This window comes from Alosa alosa, unplaced genomic scaffold, assembly GCF_017589495.1.
Source record: "Alosa alosa isolate M-15738 ecotype Scorff River unplaced genomic scaffold, AALO_Geno_1.1 AALO_1.0_unplaced_5, whole genome shotgun sequence".
Classification (NCBI taxonomy): domain Eukaryota; kingdom Metazoa; phylum Chordata; class Actinopteri; order Clupeiformes; family Clupeidae; genus Alosa; species Alosa alosa.
This window is the reverse complement of record NW_025962652.1, coordinates 391,047-408,184: the sequence shown is the minus strand read 5'-3', so window position 1 is coordinate 408,184 and position 17,138 is coordinate 391,047. Positions and strand designations below refer to the sequence as shown.

The 17,138-nt window shown below is 15.4% G+C and overlaps 2 pseudogenes; both read left to right on the top strand.

The window, feature by feature from the left end:
• Positions 1-17,138, top strand: part of LOC125290453 — a 62,827-nt pseudogene that overhangs the window by 4,678 nt on the left and 41,011 nt on the right.
• LOC125290457 lies at positions 3,786-3,905 on the top strand (annotated as a pseudogene).

Genomic DNA, 17,138 nt, shown 5'->3' with positions numbered 1-17,138 from the left:
AATAGTGAGAAAAACAGCACCGGCAAGTAGTGGTATAAAGAAACCTCATAGATATAAACCAGGTACGGTTGCTTTAAGAGAAATAAGAAGATATTAGAAATCTACTGAATGTTTATTATTAAAGTAGCCTTTTAAAAGAATAGTTAGAGATGTAGCTAGATCATATAAATAGGATGTAAGATTTCAAGAAGAATCAATAGCAGCATTATAGAATGCAACTGAGAGTTATATTTGTTCTATATTAGAAGATGCAAATGCTTGTGCTATACATGCAAAAAGAGTTACATTACAAGCTAAAGATATAACTTTAGCTATAAGAATAAGAAAAGATAATATTAATTAAATAAATTTTAATTTATAAAAAAATTAATTAATCTATTTTTTTATATTTTTTTCTGTATATAAAAAATATAATTAATGATGATAAAGATAATATTAATATTGAAAATAATAATAAAGAAGGTGTCTCTATAAAATATATAATATTTATTAATACTAACAATAATATAATAAATAATAAATCTGGAGTAGAATGAGGTAATCTTTTTAAATAAAATGTAAAACCTTCATATCAAGCTGAATATTTTGAAGAAAATTTAGAAACATCTAAATATGCTTTATCAATAATATCTGGTTGTATAATTAATATTTCATTTTTATCTAAAAAATATATATCTAAAAATTTATATTCTGCTGTATAGGATGAGAAATTAGTATGTTGAGAAATAAAACTATAAACAGCTAATAAACTATTATTATATAATTCTTTTATTTCTTCCTATTCAATTGATATATAAGGTATTTTATTTTCATTTAGAATAAATTCTTCTAAGAATATAGAATATAAACGAGATCTTAAAAATACTATAAAATAATATTTTGTTCTATATATAATATTTAATAATAAAAATTTATTCATATCAAAGAAGAATAATTTGGATAAAATTGTATATTGTTCTAAACCAAATATTTTAATTATATAATTAAAAGATTCTAACTATTTTTTATCAATTACTTTTTCATTATCATATAATTTTGATAATTTAATATAATTTTCTAAAGAATTAGAGCAATATACTATATTAAAATAAGATAATTCTTTTTTATCATTATATAAATCTATTAATAAAACTGAATTTATATTATTTATTTGTTCTATATTATTTAAATAATTAATTTTATTTTCGCAATAGTCTTTTATAGTTTCTATAATTTCTTTTCTTAAATTATATATATCTTTTCATATAGTATTACTATTAAAAATTTTTGATAATTTTTTTTCTACATAATCATTTATAATAAAATTCTATAATTCACCGAATAAATAATTATATTCTAATATTTGTATCTAAGATAATAAGTTACCAATAAAATTATCATATTTTTTCTTTAAACTTACAAGATCTATTGGTAGAATAAATTGATCTTTAGAATATATATTTTTATCTGTGAACTATATTCATAGCTAGGCTATTTCTACTTCTAAAATATTATATTGAAAATTCTATCAAGAGTCTTGTTCTCTATTATATTTTAGTTTATATAAATTAAAAATATATTCTTTTAAATATTTACAAAAAAATTCAAAATTTTTATTTATAATATGTAATAATTTATCATTAATAAATAATTCAAATTTTTCTATATATTGATTTTGTATATCTATATCTATATTAGAATTTAGAATTTTTGATTTAAAAGAGGGAATAATATTTTCTATAACATTTAGTATATTAGCATCTAATATTCAATTATTTAAATTATCTATATAATTATCTAATACTTTATCTATTTCAGAGTGAATATTATTATATATATTTAAACAGAATTTATCCTATGATAAAATAAATCAATTCTGTTTAGTATTAAATAAATAAAAATTATTAAGAATATTTATATTATTAGTAAATATTTGATATAAATCTACAGTATATATTTTCTTTATATCATATTTTTTAAGATAATTATATAATTTTTCTTTAAATACATTAAAATTAAAAATGCGATATTCATAAAATTCTAAATTTACTATATTAGAATTATCATATTTTTCTTTAATTTGATTTATATCATTTACGGAAATATTTTTATTATAAATAAAAATTATAAATAATTTTTTATTTAAATTTAGTTTAATATATATATCAATAACATTTATAAATGTTTGGGAATATGAATTAAATGAAGATATATTAATTATATTGAAATCAGAAGTTATAATAGAGAATAAATTATTTCATATAGAGATTATATTATAATTTTCTATAGTATTATATAATTTAATATTATCAAAAATAGGAGGAACAATAATAAATAATTGATCTTTTTTATTATTATCATCTTTAAATAAAAATGATTGTGATGAAATAGAAATATTTGAAGTATTTTCATTTAAAGTTATATTAAAATTTTCTAAAAAATTATTAAGTATAATATTAGGATTAGTATTAATATATGATATTGTTCATATTCTTTTATCTATAATTTTATTATTTTTTAAATAAGAATTGAAAATTTCTTTATTGATTATTTCTAATTTTTCATTTATAATATTTAACATATAATAATATTGATTTTATGACTCAGTGTTGTGTATTAACTGAAAAAATTTAATGAAAAATATTTAATTAATAAAATAAATTTATTTAATTTCAAACAGTAACAGTATCTCAACCTCTTGGCATTTTCTTTTTTTCTTTTTTATTGCACATTTTATAAAAACATATTATAACAAAAACAAAGATAAGAAAGCCGAGTGAACCAAATATAACAAGTTTAAAATCAATCTTTATACCACCTTCATTATATTTATTTGGCATTTCATTTTGTTCTAATTCATTTTGATCTAAAATAGGATTCTTATTATTTATATTTTTATCTAATGGAATTTCAGTATTATCAGACATAGTTTATGTATATTGTGTTATAATATTATATAAAAAATTTATTTCTATTTAAAAATCTCTTAAAAACAATTATTTAAAAATTTGAAATATTATTTTCATTATTAGTAAGTTTATTTTTAACATCTTGAATAATTTCTAATGGTAATTTATTTTTTTCTATTGATTTATTTGAATTTTCGTTCAATATATATTTTTCAGAAAATGTATTTTTTAATTTTTCTAAATTTTCTATAAGATATTTTTTATCTTCATCTTTTAAATTTTTTTCTGCCTATTCTATTGATTTTATAATTATATCTATAAATCTATTTATTATTTGATTAAAAACAGAGAATTTAATTGACCAATTAAATGATTTATTTTTATTAGGATTTACTAATTCTTTTATAATAACTAATATATTATCATCTTCAAAATAATCTAAATTTTCATAATCATCATTAAAGTTAAAAAAGGTATTATTAAAAGAATATGAATAGAAATTATTATCAAAATTTTCAAATTCAACCTATGATTCATAAGTATTATTATTAAATTTATTTTTATTTACAGAAATATTATCGACATTTACATCGAATAAATTATTATCTTTATTATTACTTGTAATAGAAACTTTTATTAAATTTTTTAATGTATCTAAATGGTCTAAAATAATACCTCTATTTTGTTCTTTATTGGTTAAACTCTATTCACAAAATATATAAGAAAATAAAAGAAATATATTAGTTAATTTTTGCATCAATATTATTTTATTTTTTATTCAATGGAATATAACACACAAAATATTCAAGTTATAATTACAATATTGTTTTATTTATTTATTTTTAAGAAAAATATATTTAGAATTTCATTAATATTAAATTTCTTATTTTAATAAATAAGTTGGTTCATACCTGTGTGGTTCCACTGGATCCCTTTCGACCTCCAAAGTTAAGCACATACGGGTCTAAGTGGTACTGGATTTGAGAAATCATCTGGGAATCTTAGATGATCAACTTTTTTTATTATTTATTTATTATAAAGATAAGAAGAAAAATATAAATAAAATACAAAAATTAGATTATTATATTTAAAATTTTAAGTAAAATATAAATTTTCAGATTTAATATCATCACTAGAAAATCTATTTCGTTTATTTGATTTTTTATTATTATTACTATACTAATCTAAATGATCAATAGATATATCATGTATATTTTCTTTAAATGAATAATTATTTTTTATATAATTCTTATTATATAAAAATAATTTATCTAAAATATAATTTATATTAGGTCTTAATTTTCAATCTCCTAACATCTAATTTATCAAATCTTTTATTTCTTCATTATTTATTTGATAATCTAATAAAAACATAAATATTTTACCTAGAAAATAAATATCTATAAATCTTAAATCATAAATATTTTTCTATTTTTTATCAATATAAAGTATTTCGGGTAATTGAACATTTATATCTCTTTTTATATATTCATTAATTTTTTTATATTCTATCATTAGACCATAATCAGCTATATGTACTTTATTTTCTTTATAAAATATTAATATATTGGATAATTTTAAATCTAAATGTGCGTAATTCATATCATGTATTGATTTCAAAGATTTAGATAATAAAAACATTATATTATATTTATCAATTTCTAAAAGATTTTTATTATTTTTTATATAAAATTCTAAATTAGAATTTTCATAATATAACATTTTTATAAAAATATTATTATTTTCTATTCATGAGCTATAATAGATTAGAGAATAATCAGAGACTATTTCTTTTAAAAAATATAGTTCATTTTTACATATTTCTCTATTAAGAGTTATATTATGAGATACTTTAATTGCAAATATTTTTTTAGTATATTTATGAATAACTTTATAAACAGTTGAAAACTTTGTTTGACCTATTATACCTAATATTTTATAAAGTTTTAGAAATTTACCAGTATTTGTATATAAAGGTGTTTTAATTTTTTTAATTAACTTAATTTTAGTATTTCCTTGTGTATTTTTTTCCATATTTTTTTATTATTTAAAAATATAAATTTAAATTTGTGAAAAAATATTTTTGTAATGAAAAAAAAATAAAATTCGTTATTAAATAATAGAAACACTATTTTAATATGAAATATATAATTTTATTTTATTTAATATATAATATTTTAAATTCAGGCGTACCACGACCATGTGTAAATAATATGTTTATTATAGATGAATGTCCACATTATACTACGAGTACTTTGAAATGTAAAAGATAGAAAAAGGCATTAGGATCAGGAGAAAAAATAAATTTATATGAAAATTATACAGAACATACATTAACAAATGTTGTTTTAGGTGAGGATTTATTATGTACAATTGATTGTAGAACTAAAAATGCTAAGGAAACACCTAATAATTTATGTTTATAGGAATATTTTGATATTTTTGTTAGTTTTGGTAGATTAGATTATGATGTAAGTGAAAATAAAAATTCTAGTTTTAGTTTTAAATGAGTTACGGATATAAATATGGATTAGGGAAATGAAAAATAGGGAATATTAATAGTTAAATTAAGAAGATATAGAAGAAATTAGATTATATAGAATGGTTAGATAATTTTAGATTTTAAGGAAGCGGCTAGTTCTAAATCAGAAATATGATGTGATTCATTAATTTCAGAAGTTAATAGATAGGTAAATTGTCATATTATTGGTAATAATAAAAGTAATGAATATATACCATCAAATCCTATAGAATTTGATGTAGAATTAGTAAATACAGAACCTGAAGTTGCATTTTTTCCACCTGAGACATATTTAACTATATCAAAATTTAATCAAAAATATGTATTAACTTTTTAGATAGCTATAGGAGGATTATAGGGAACAGCTAAAATAAAGGTAAAGATATCTAGTAAATTAAATAAAGTAAATCAAGGAAAATATCAAATAGTAGGAAGTCCGATAAAAATAAAAGTTATTGATTTTGATAAAAGAGATAGAATATATAAAGTATTTCAGATTGGATATATTTTATTTATGTGTTTTTTATTTATAAAGATATAGCAAATTAATTAAAATTATTTATTTTTTATTATTATTAGATTTAGGATTTGGTTTATTTCATACTTGTCTACAATATACGCATAACAATTTACTATTATCTGTTATATTTGATTTTGAGTATTTATCAAAACAAGATGTATGTAAGAATTTAGAACAATATGAACATTTTGTTAATAAATGAATAGAAGTATTTTTAAAACTATCCATACAAATTATACATATATCATCATCACAGAAATCATAAGATTTAATATTTTCTGAATATTTTTCTTGTTGTTTTTTATCTACAATATATTCATAACTTATATATTTTGGAGATATTTCAAATATTTTATATAATTCTTTTAAAGAAAATTTTAAGGAGGTACAAAGTAATTTATATAAATTTTTATCTTTATAATCTAAATCAAGTAAATATTCTAATATAAATATTATATGTAAACATGGTTTTGTTTTATTTCATAAACAAGTACATGAACTTAAGGCTTGTTTTATATTATTAATTTCAAATGTAATTGTATTCATTTTTTTCTCATTATCTAATACAACATATATTAATTTAGTTGGTTCTTCAAGTCTATATATTAATTTAATATTTGGTTCTGATCTTTTACAAATCTACTCTATTAACATTAAAAATAATTATTTGAATATTTATGTGTTATAATTATTAAATTTTTATATAATAGACATAAAATATAAAAATGCACCCTAATCTTAAAAAACTTAAAAAAAGTTTGAGTTGTCCTATATGTTTATCATTAATTAATAATGTAACAGTAATAAATATATGTTTGCATAGATTTTGTAAAAGTTGTATAGAACATAGTTTAAGAAAGGTGGGTAGAGTATGTCCTATATGTGAAAAGAAATGTCCATCAAAGAGAAATTTATTATATGATAATAAATTTTAGATTTTTTTAAATAAATAGAAAAAAATATTAGAAACAGATGAGGATTTAATAAATAAAAGAATTGAGACTATTATAAATAAATATAAATTTTTTTAAATTATTTTATTTATCTATTTTTTTCTTTTTTAATATATTTATATGTACAGTTTTTATTTTTATATTTTACTAATACAATTTTTATATTTTTTGAAATATATATTTCTTTTAAATTCTAAAAAAATATTTTTTTATTACTTTTAATTTTATGACGGATTAATTTTTTTTTATTATTTTTATATATTATATGATTACTACTAAGACTTTTTTTAAAAAAATGAAAGAAAAAAATAAAATATAAATGATCTTTATTATTAGGTAAAATCAATTTATAATATGTTTTATTAAGAAAATTTATTTTATCTAAAAATTTTATTATTATTTTATTATTATTACATATTTCTTCATTAACTTGTTTTTTTACTATTTTTTTAGATTTATCTTTTTTTATTTTATTTAATTTAAAATTTTCTTTTTCTTGATCTAGTTCAGATTCGGAATTAGATTTTTCATTATCATCATTAGAATTTTCTTGTTCAGATTCTTCTTGTTCAGAATTGGATTCATCATCATCATTAGAATTTTCTTGTTTAGATTCATTATCATTATCATCATTAGAATTTTCTTGTTTAGATTCATTATCATCGGAATTTTCTTTTTGTTTCTATTCTTTCTATTCTTGAAGTTTTTCTATTAAATTTTCAGTATTTTTAATTAAATCTTCTTCTTTTTTTATTTCTTCATTAATATTATTTTTCTATTCTTGAAGTTTTTCTATTAAATTTTCAGTATTTTCAATTAAATCTTCATCTTTTTTTATTTCTTCATTAATATTATTTTTCTAAATTTTTTTATTAATATTAGTATTTATTATTTTCTAATTAATTATTTCACATAATATTATTACTTTATTATAGTTATCATTTTCTCACTGCTACTATTCATCATCATTTTCTTCTTCTATAGTAGGAGCGGGTCCTGTTTCTTTAGCTTTATCTAATAATTTTAGATTTCAATTTAAGTTACATATAATAAGATATAATATTGTATAGATTGAAAAAATTACATACTTCATTATTTCTTTTAATTTTTAACAAAAAATATTAATACATAAAATAGTAAATAATTAATTAATATTTATGTTTCTATAAAATATCTGTTATTTTAAATAAATTTTCTAATAATAAATTTTCCTATAAATTTTCATGTGAATTTTCTCTTACTAATAAATATTTATTTTCGTCTAATCTATAATCAACTAATTTCTTTTCTATTAAAATTTTAACTAAATAATTTTCAATTTTTTCATTTGGAATTTTCAATTTTTCACTTATATAAGATATATTAATACTTTTAAAATTTTTAACTAATTTAATAATACTTTCGTAAACCATATTATTATATATTATATCAAAATAATAATTAAAAAATATGTCCTATAACAATAACTACTTATAATTTACTAAATTCTATTCTATTTCTTCAAAATTATTATTTTTTATATTTAAAATTTGATTTAATAAAATTATTATTTTATTATCTTTATATTCAGTATCTATATTTATTTTTTCTTTAATTGTTCTATCAGCTAGTTTACATAATAAAGAATATTTATAACCATTTAATTTCTATTCATATTCTATCTATTTCTATCCGCAGATTTCAAAAAAATGAACAAAAGCTGATTTAAAATTCTTTTCTTTTAATAATAATATTCCTGTTAAATAATCTATTTTAATTAACAATTTTGATTTACATCAAAATGTGGAAGATAATACTCTGCTATTTAATAAAAATGTTCTAGCATTATTTATATTATCTATTTCTATAAATATAGATACTTTTAATATATAAATTTTTAATAACTATTGTTTATTATCTAATTTTTTTAAATCTTTTTCTACTAAGGATAACATCTATAATGATTTATCATACTATTTTTTATTATATAAAATTTTTGATTTAAAATATAGAAATAAATTAGATAAAAACATATTTTTATTTTCTTCACTATATTTTATTATCTAATCAATAAATATGTTTTTATCTAATTCAGAATTTTTTAATTCTTTATATATTAATAATAAATATGATATTATTTTACTCTACTATATATTATTTAATAAATTTAATATTTCTACTATAAATTCATCTAATAATTTATTATTATTTTCAACTTTTATTTTTTTTAACTATATAATTGTTGCTTCTTTAAGTTTTAAAAATTCTTCTGAAGAATTTTTTAATTTATCTAAATTTATTGATTCATTAAATTTATTTTTATTTTCTTTTAATATATCATTCTTTTTCTAATTAATTTTAACTTTTGTATTTGGCATATTTTATTTGTGTTAATAAAAGTTTAAAAAATTATAATTAATTTAATTTTATTATAAAATTACTACAAAAATATGATTAATCTTTTTTTAAAAAAAATAATAATAATAAAAAATTACAAAAAAATATTTAATTAATGACAATCATAAATATAATTAATATTAATATAATATCTCAGAAAATCTCCAATTATATTCATTTATCATACTGGGACGGTAATCTCATCATTGATATATGTATAATATTAATTATCTTATAAATAACATAAAAAGATATTTTTATTATAAAATTATAAAATGATAAATAATAAAGAATATTAGATATTATATAAAGATAGTAAAAACAAAAAATAGAAGTTAGATATATTAATAAATAATATAAAATCTAATTCAATAATAGATATTATATAGAAGAAGGTAGAATCATTTATTCATAGGTATAATAAAGAAATAGGAGGTATTGTTTTATCATATAAAAATTTAAAATATAATAAATATAATGAAATATTATATAATGGGAAAATAAAAATTAAAATAAGATTTAAAATAAAATATTTTCCTATATAGATTGATAATATAATAAAAGCGAAACTTATAAAAGTAGAAGAAAATATTTTGATATTTAATTATTAGAATATTATTAAAATTTGCATAGATTTATTAGAAAATATAGATTTTGATAATAATAAAAATAAAGATATACAAAATATTATAAGTAAAAATAAAAAAATAAAATATGATATAGAAAAAAATATAAGAATAGAGGGAATAATAGATGATAAATTATTAATATTTTGAGGAAAAATTATATAATTTATTATTTTTAAGATATTAAATTTAAATTAATTAATTAATTAAAATGGCCATCACCATTTTGATTTTGATTGATTTTCTTTTTCATCTTCATTAAATAATATATGAGAAAACATATCTGTAACTATTGTAGATTTATCTATTGTTTCTTCTTTATTATTAAGTAATAACAATTCTTCGCTAAGTCTATTTTCAAATAAATCTTTTATCTATATCTGAATTAATTTTTTAGTACCTGATATTCAGAAATTAGTCTATTTATTTATAAAATATTTTTTATTATTTGTACTTCTTATAATAGTAGCAAATTCTTTCTATTTTAATTCTATATCTGGTAACTATAAATTATAATTTTTCTTTATAAACTGAATAGAATAATCTTTTAAATTTACTATTTCTGATCCTATATTAATTATTGTTATTGTTTCTCCAAATAACTAATTTCTTAATTTCAATTCTATATTTTCAAATTTATCTAAAATATTACTATTTTCTATTTCTAAGTTACTATCATCTAATTCCATGTTCTTTAATTTTTTTATTTTATCACATATTTCTATTTGTTCTAAAAATAATTTATATTCTTTTTTATATTCTATATTATATTTGTAAATATTTTCTTTTAATTCTTTTATTAATTCTTCATATTTTGTTTTATTATCATATTTTTTATCGCTAATTATTTTCATTTCCTATTTAATACTAGTAACAGAATATAATAAACTTTCTTTCATTTTTCTTTCATCTTCTATCTATTCTTGTAAAGAAAATAAATTTTGTTCTAATTCTTTTAATTCCTTTGTTATATTTAAATAAACATTATTATAAACATCAATTTCATCTTTTAATTTATTCTATTGTAATACATATTTTTCTCTAAGTTTATCTATAATTTTATTACTTCTTATCTAATATTGATTTTCATATTTTTCTTTATCTTTTTTTAATTTATTTTCTGAGAATTCTGATAACAATACTTTATCTATATATTTTAATTCATATTTTAATTTTTCAACTTCTTTATTTCTATCATTTTGTATATCTTCTATTTTATTATTAATTTTATTTAAATCTTTTTTTTTCTTTCATATCTAATAAATATTTTAATTTTTCAGTTTCTTTTTTCTCTTTATTTATATTATTAATTAAATTATTATTAGTATCTGTATTTTTAATAATTGATTCTTTCATATCTATTTTTCTATTATCTAATTTATCAATAGCTTCTACTAATTTATTTGTTTCTACTTTCTATGTTTCTATATTTCTTAATATTTTCTATATTTCTTTCTATCTTTTTAATTATTTTATTATTTAATTCTTTTTTATTTTCTATTTTTTTATCATTTTTTGATATTAAAGACTATAATATATTTTCTTTTTCTAATAATTTTTTAGAAATTTCATCTCTTATATTTTCATTTTTTTGATAATTTAATTCTAATTCATTTCTTAATTTTTTGATATATTCTGAATGCTACTTTCTAATATTTAATATTTTATTTTGCATATCTTTTATATTTGATATTTTGTCTTTATTATTAACTGAAATATCGCATATAGTTTTATGGAGATCTTCTGACATTGTTTGTTAAAAAATAATTTGTGAAAAACAAAAAAATTTATATTTAAGTATTTTGAATAAATTAAATAGATATGACAAAAAATAAAAAAATTAATATAGATGAGTTATTAAAATCACCAAAAAGAAGAAATAACGAAAATGAAATAAAAAATTCTCCTATAACTTCAGTGAAGGATAGACCAGATATAGAAAATATGAAAAGTCCTTGTCCATATAATTTTAGAAAAAAAATAAAAAGAGAAAAAAGTACAAATGATATTTTTTCACCTTTTCCTGGAAGAGATATAGATGATAGTATTGTAGATGATTTTACTCTTAATACTAGTTTAATAGATATCAGTGAATCATCATCCGATTCAGATATATATGATGATCTTAATGAATTAATGAAAGAAGAATATAAAATTATTAAAAAATTATCTGAATATGATAATCATATACAAAGAAGAAGAGTATTAGATTTAAAAATTAATAAATCAAAAATGAAATATATTTTAGTATTAGATTTAGATGAAACATTAGTTCATTCTAGTATAGGTAGTAAATCAGATAATTATGATATTAAATTAAATATAAAAATACAAGAAGAAAAAATAAATATAAATGTATGTAAAAGACCTTATTTAGATGAATTTTTAAAATTTGCATGTAAAAATTTTGAAGTTATAATATTTACAGCTTCATAGTAGATATATGCAGAAAATGTTATGAAATATTTAGATCCGGAAAACAAAATAAAAAGAAAATATTATAGAAAAGATTGTTTAGAATTTAATTATTATTATTTAAAAGATTTAGAAATTATATCATCTGATTTAAATAAAATCATTATAGTAGATAATAGTCCTCATGTTTTTTATTTACATATAAATAATGGAATACCAATAAAAAGTTGACTAGGAAATAGAAATGATAATGAATTATAGAAATTACAAAAATTATTATAGATTATTTTAAAAAAAGAAATTCAAGATGTCAGAAAAGTATTAAAAAAATATTATAAAATTGAAGATAAAATAAATAATCTATAATTATTATTTATTTAATTTAATTTTTAAGTTTATTATTTTATTTAAATTAGAGATCAAAACACAATAATTACATAAAACAATATAAAAAAATATAATGATAATATATATAATGATAGCAAATATTTTAATTTTTATATTATAGATAATAGTTTTTGTAATGTATTATATTAAAAATATATAGTGATAGATTATATTTGAAAAAGATACAATATTAATTTATATTATAATATTTACATATATAAAAACTTTTTTTAATATTTTATTATATTACGGTATAATAACAAATATTATTTGAAAAAGTTCTATGTATTTATATATATTAGTATTTCTTGAAAAAATTAGTTGATAGATTATATCAATTAAAATATTATGAATATTAGATTATACAATTTAGTTTATTTTTTTGAAATATAAATATACCAATTTAATAAGAAAAATTATATCCGGGATATTTTGAATATTCTTTTTTTATACTATATGAATAAGATTTTCATTTTTTTAGTAGGAATTAATAATTACATAGAAATATATAACTTAGTATAAAAATGAATTAAATCAATTATTAAGACATTATTTTATATATAAAAAGTCAGATTTTTTATTAAATTAGTATTGTGATATGTTATTTTTTACATTTTTATGCCTTTTAATAATAATATGTTGTTTATATAGTATATCAATATCGGAATTGGTATTAATTCAAAAAAAATTATTTATTTATTTTGGGTTAACAATATTAGCATTAATATATAGAAGTATATTAAGAAATGTAGAAGCTATTTTTTATTTTATATTTGATACTTTATGGTGTTTAAATATTTTTTTATGAATATTAGTACATAAAAAAACTAATGAACTTCAATGAGAAGAGATTAGTATATGAAATAAGAAAAAATTAATAAAAAACAAAGATCGAAAAGATTTATGAATTATATTAAAAAAATGATTTGAAAAGAATAAATTAGAAATAAGAGAAATAGAATATATTGATGAGGCAGAATTATAGAGATTTTTCTTTTCATTTGAATTTTTATTTTATATATAGAATAATAAAATTAATTAAATATTTTAAGATAATAAATGTTATTATTATTAAAACATATATTATTTAATATTTTATACAATAATTTATTATATATATTATCGATGTTTAGCTATATATCTTTTTTAATAAAATATTTTTTATCTATTGATATATTATATATAGAAGTTATTATATTTTTTTATCTATTGATTATTTTTATCAAAATTATAATAAAATAAAATATCATTAAATATTAAACAATATTTTTTTATTATGAGAGTATAATTAATATAATCTATATTTAAATATTTTTTTTAATTCATTTTTGTTGTTATTTTAATTTTTTTTAATAAATAATTTTATTTTATTTTCAATATTTTCTAAATTTTTTATATTTGTTAATGCGTAATTATTATTATTAAATATATTTTTAGGAATAACTTTATTATCTATTAAATCTACTATATCATCATTTTTTATATTAGAATAATCAATTTCCTTTTTTTCTATTAAATAGTATACTATTTTATTATCTTCAGAATTATTATTATAATAATTCATATTAGGATTATCATATATTTCATATAATCTTAAATAAGATGCATAATCTTTTTTATCTAACTAATTAAAAGATGATTCATCATCTATATATGTTTCGTTATTATGAGGAGATAAATATTTCTTTTTTATATCTTTGTATTGTTGAAACTATTTTTCAAGTAATCAACTAAAATCTAAATTAAATTTTCAAATACTAGAAATTTTAATAAAATATATATTGTTATTAATAACTTTAGCAATATACATATCATCTACATTTATTTTAATAAAACATTTTAATAACTAATCATTATTTTTTAATGAGAAATATCAATCATTATTTTTTAAATAAAACTAATTAATATTAGTATCAATACTTATATTATCTGAAATAATACCAAAAAGTGTTATTATATCAGGTGGATCAATAGCATAACAATTATAATCATTTTTCATTTATTATTTTATATTTAAAAACTACACAAAATAAAATAATAAAAATGGAATTTGAAATAAAATATAAAAATAAAAATTGTATATTATATTTAACAAATAATTGTATAATAGTAAAGGAAATTGGAAAAATTATATTATAGTTCCCTTGTGATATTATATAGTGTTTATAGAAAATAAATAATGAAAATAATTATAATGTATTATTAAAAGTAAAAATATAGAATAAAATAAAAGATATTAAAATTAGTTTTAAAGAAAAAAGAAAATAGTAGATAATTTTTTTAAAATATTTTAATATAGATGAAAAAGAAGAAATAGATATTGATAACAATAATAATAAAAATATTGAAAAAGAGGAATAGATTAATGAATTAGAAATAATAAAAAAGAACACGAAAAATATTGAAGATTTAAATAAAAATATATTATAGTATATTTTTAAATAGAGAGAAAATAAAAGAATATATTATTTATATTAGAATATAAATGAAAATGAATTTGATATTTATCAATATTTTAATGAAAATAATGATTTATTAAAAAATAATGAATTAAAATATGAAATATTTTTATTATATCCTAATGTATATTTAGTATATTTAGATAAAGTTATAAAAAATAAAATTATAAATGATGAAATATTTTGAAAATATTTTAAAAAATCTAAATATTATACTAAAATAAATATAAATTATGAAAATGAATATAATAAATTTTTTGAATATGATATTGATAATATAATATATAAACGATATGAAATAAAATATAATATGATAAATGAAAAAATATGTAATATAAATGAAAATAATATAAAATAGATTTAGTAGAAAAAGAAAAAAATATAAATAAGAATTTATTTTATAATTTATTAAAATAATTTTAAAATTAAATTCGGATAATATTTATATGTAAATTTTTCACATAAAAGAAGAAAAATTATTATCCGTAACATAAAATGTATAAAATATTTTTAGAAATTTTATTATTATCTATAGGAATATTATCATCTGGAAATAACAATATAATAGAAAAATAGAAAGAATTAAATAAAATTATAGATTCTGTTTATACTCCAAATGAAAAATATGAAAAGTTGATTTTAGCAGCAAAAATAAAAATGAAAGAATTTGAAAATATGGAAAAATATAGAGAAATAGTAATGAATATGGTTAATACATATACTACATTAACATATAAATTAAATAAAAATTATATATAGGATATAATATTGAATGATTAGAATTCTGAAGAAATCAAAATTTTTTTATATGAATGAGAAAAAATATCTTTTGCATCAAAATATATTGAACCGTTAAAAATATGGGTTGAAAGAAACATTGAAGAATTTAAAAAAATATTAAGTGAAATAAATTATAAAAAAAATGAAATATTTTTATTTTCTGGAAATACAAAAGAATATATTGAAAAATGAAATAATCAAATCGAAAATTATGGAAAATCTTATAAAGATTTAAAAATAAATTTATATGAAGATATAGATACTACATCTAATAAAAATAATAACACTAATAAAACTAGAAGAAATATATTTAAAATTTTAGATGAAAATATAAAAAATCAAAATATAATAATTGAACAGGAATTAGAAAAATTGGAAAATGGTAATAATATTGAAGAATTACAAAGATATGAAGAAGAATTACAAAGATATGAAGAAGAATTAAAAAATACTCAAAAATTAAATTTAAAATATCCTATTGAATTAAAAAAATTAAAAGAAAAATATTTAGAAATAATAATAAATTTAAAAGCTGTTGAAACAATTACTGACAAAGATCTAAGAATAAAAGTAACATTCATGTATGATTTAGAAGTATTATCAGATTATTTAAAAACAATAAGTGATTTTTTTAATGAAAAAAGACAAAAAATAGAAAAATTAAATATAGAACAAAATTAAATTAAAATATTTTTTTAAGTAATTATTTTTATTAAATTTATCTTTGTATATCATAAAATATTTTTCTTAAATTTAAATTTTTACTTTCAACTATTTTATAATTATAAAAAATATTATATAAAAATCTATATTATAATAATTATAGATTTATAATATAAATAAATTTATATTTATATTATTTTTTTAATATTTAATATTAAAACTTATATTTTTTATTATAAATTTATCTTTAAGATATTTTAGTATTATAGAATATATCAATTAATGTAGATAAGCATTGTTATATATATTTGATATCTTAATTTAATATTTATTATTTATTTAATAATATATAAAATTTTATATTATTCTAGTTTATAATTTATTTTAATAAATCGGAAATTTAATAAATCTATATTTAAAACTATATATATAATTAATTTGATTTAATCTATTAATTAATTTTATTTTATTATAAATACATAAAATTAATTAATAAATTTAATATCTTTTATTCTATTAACATAAAATATATATATATTAATGATAAAAA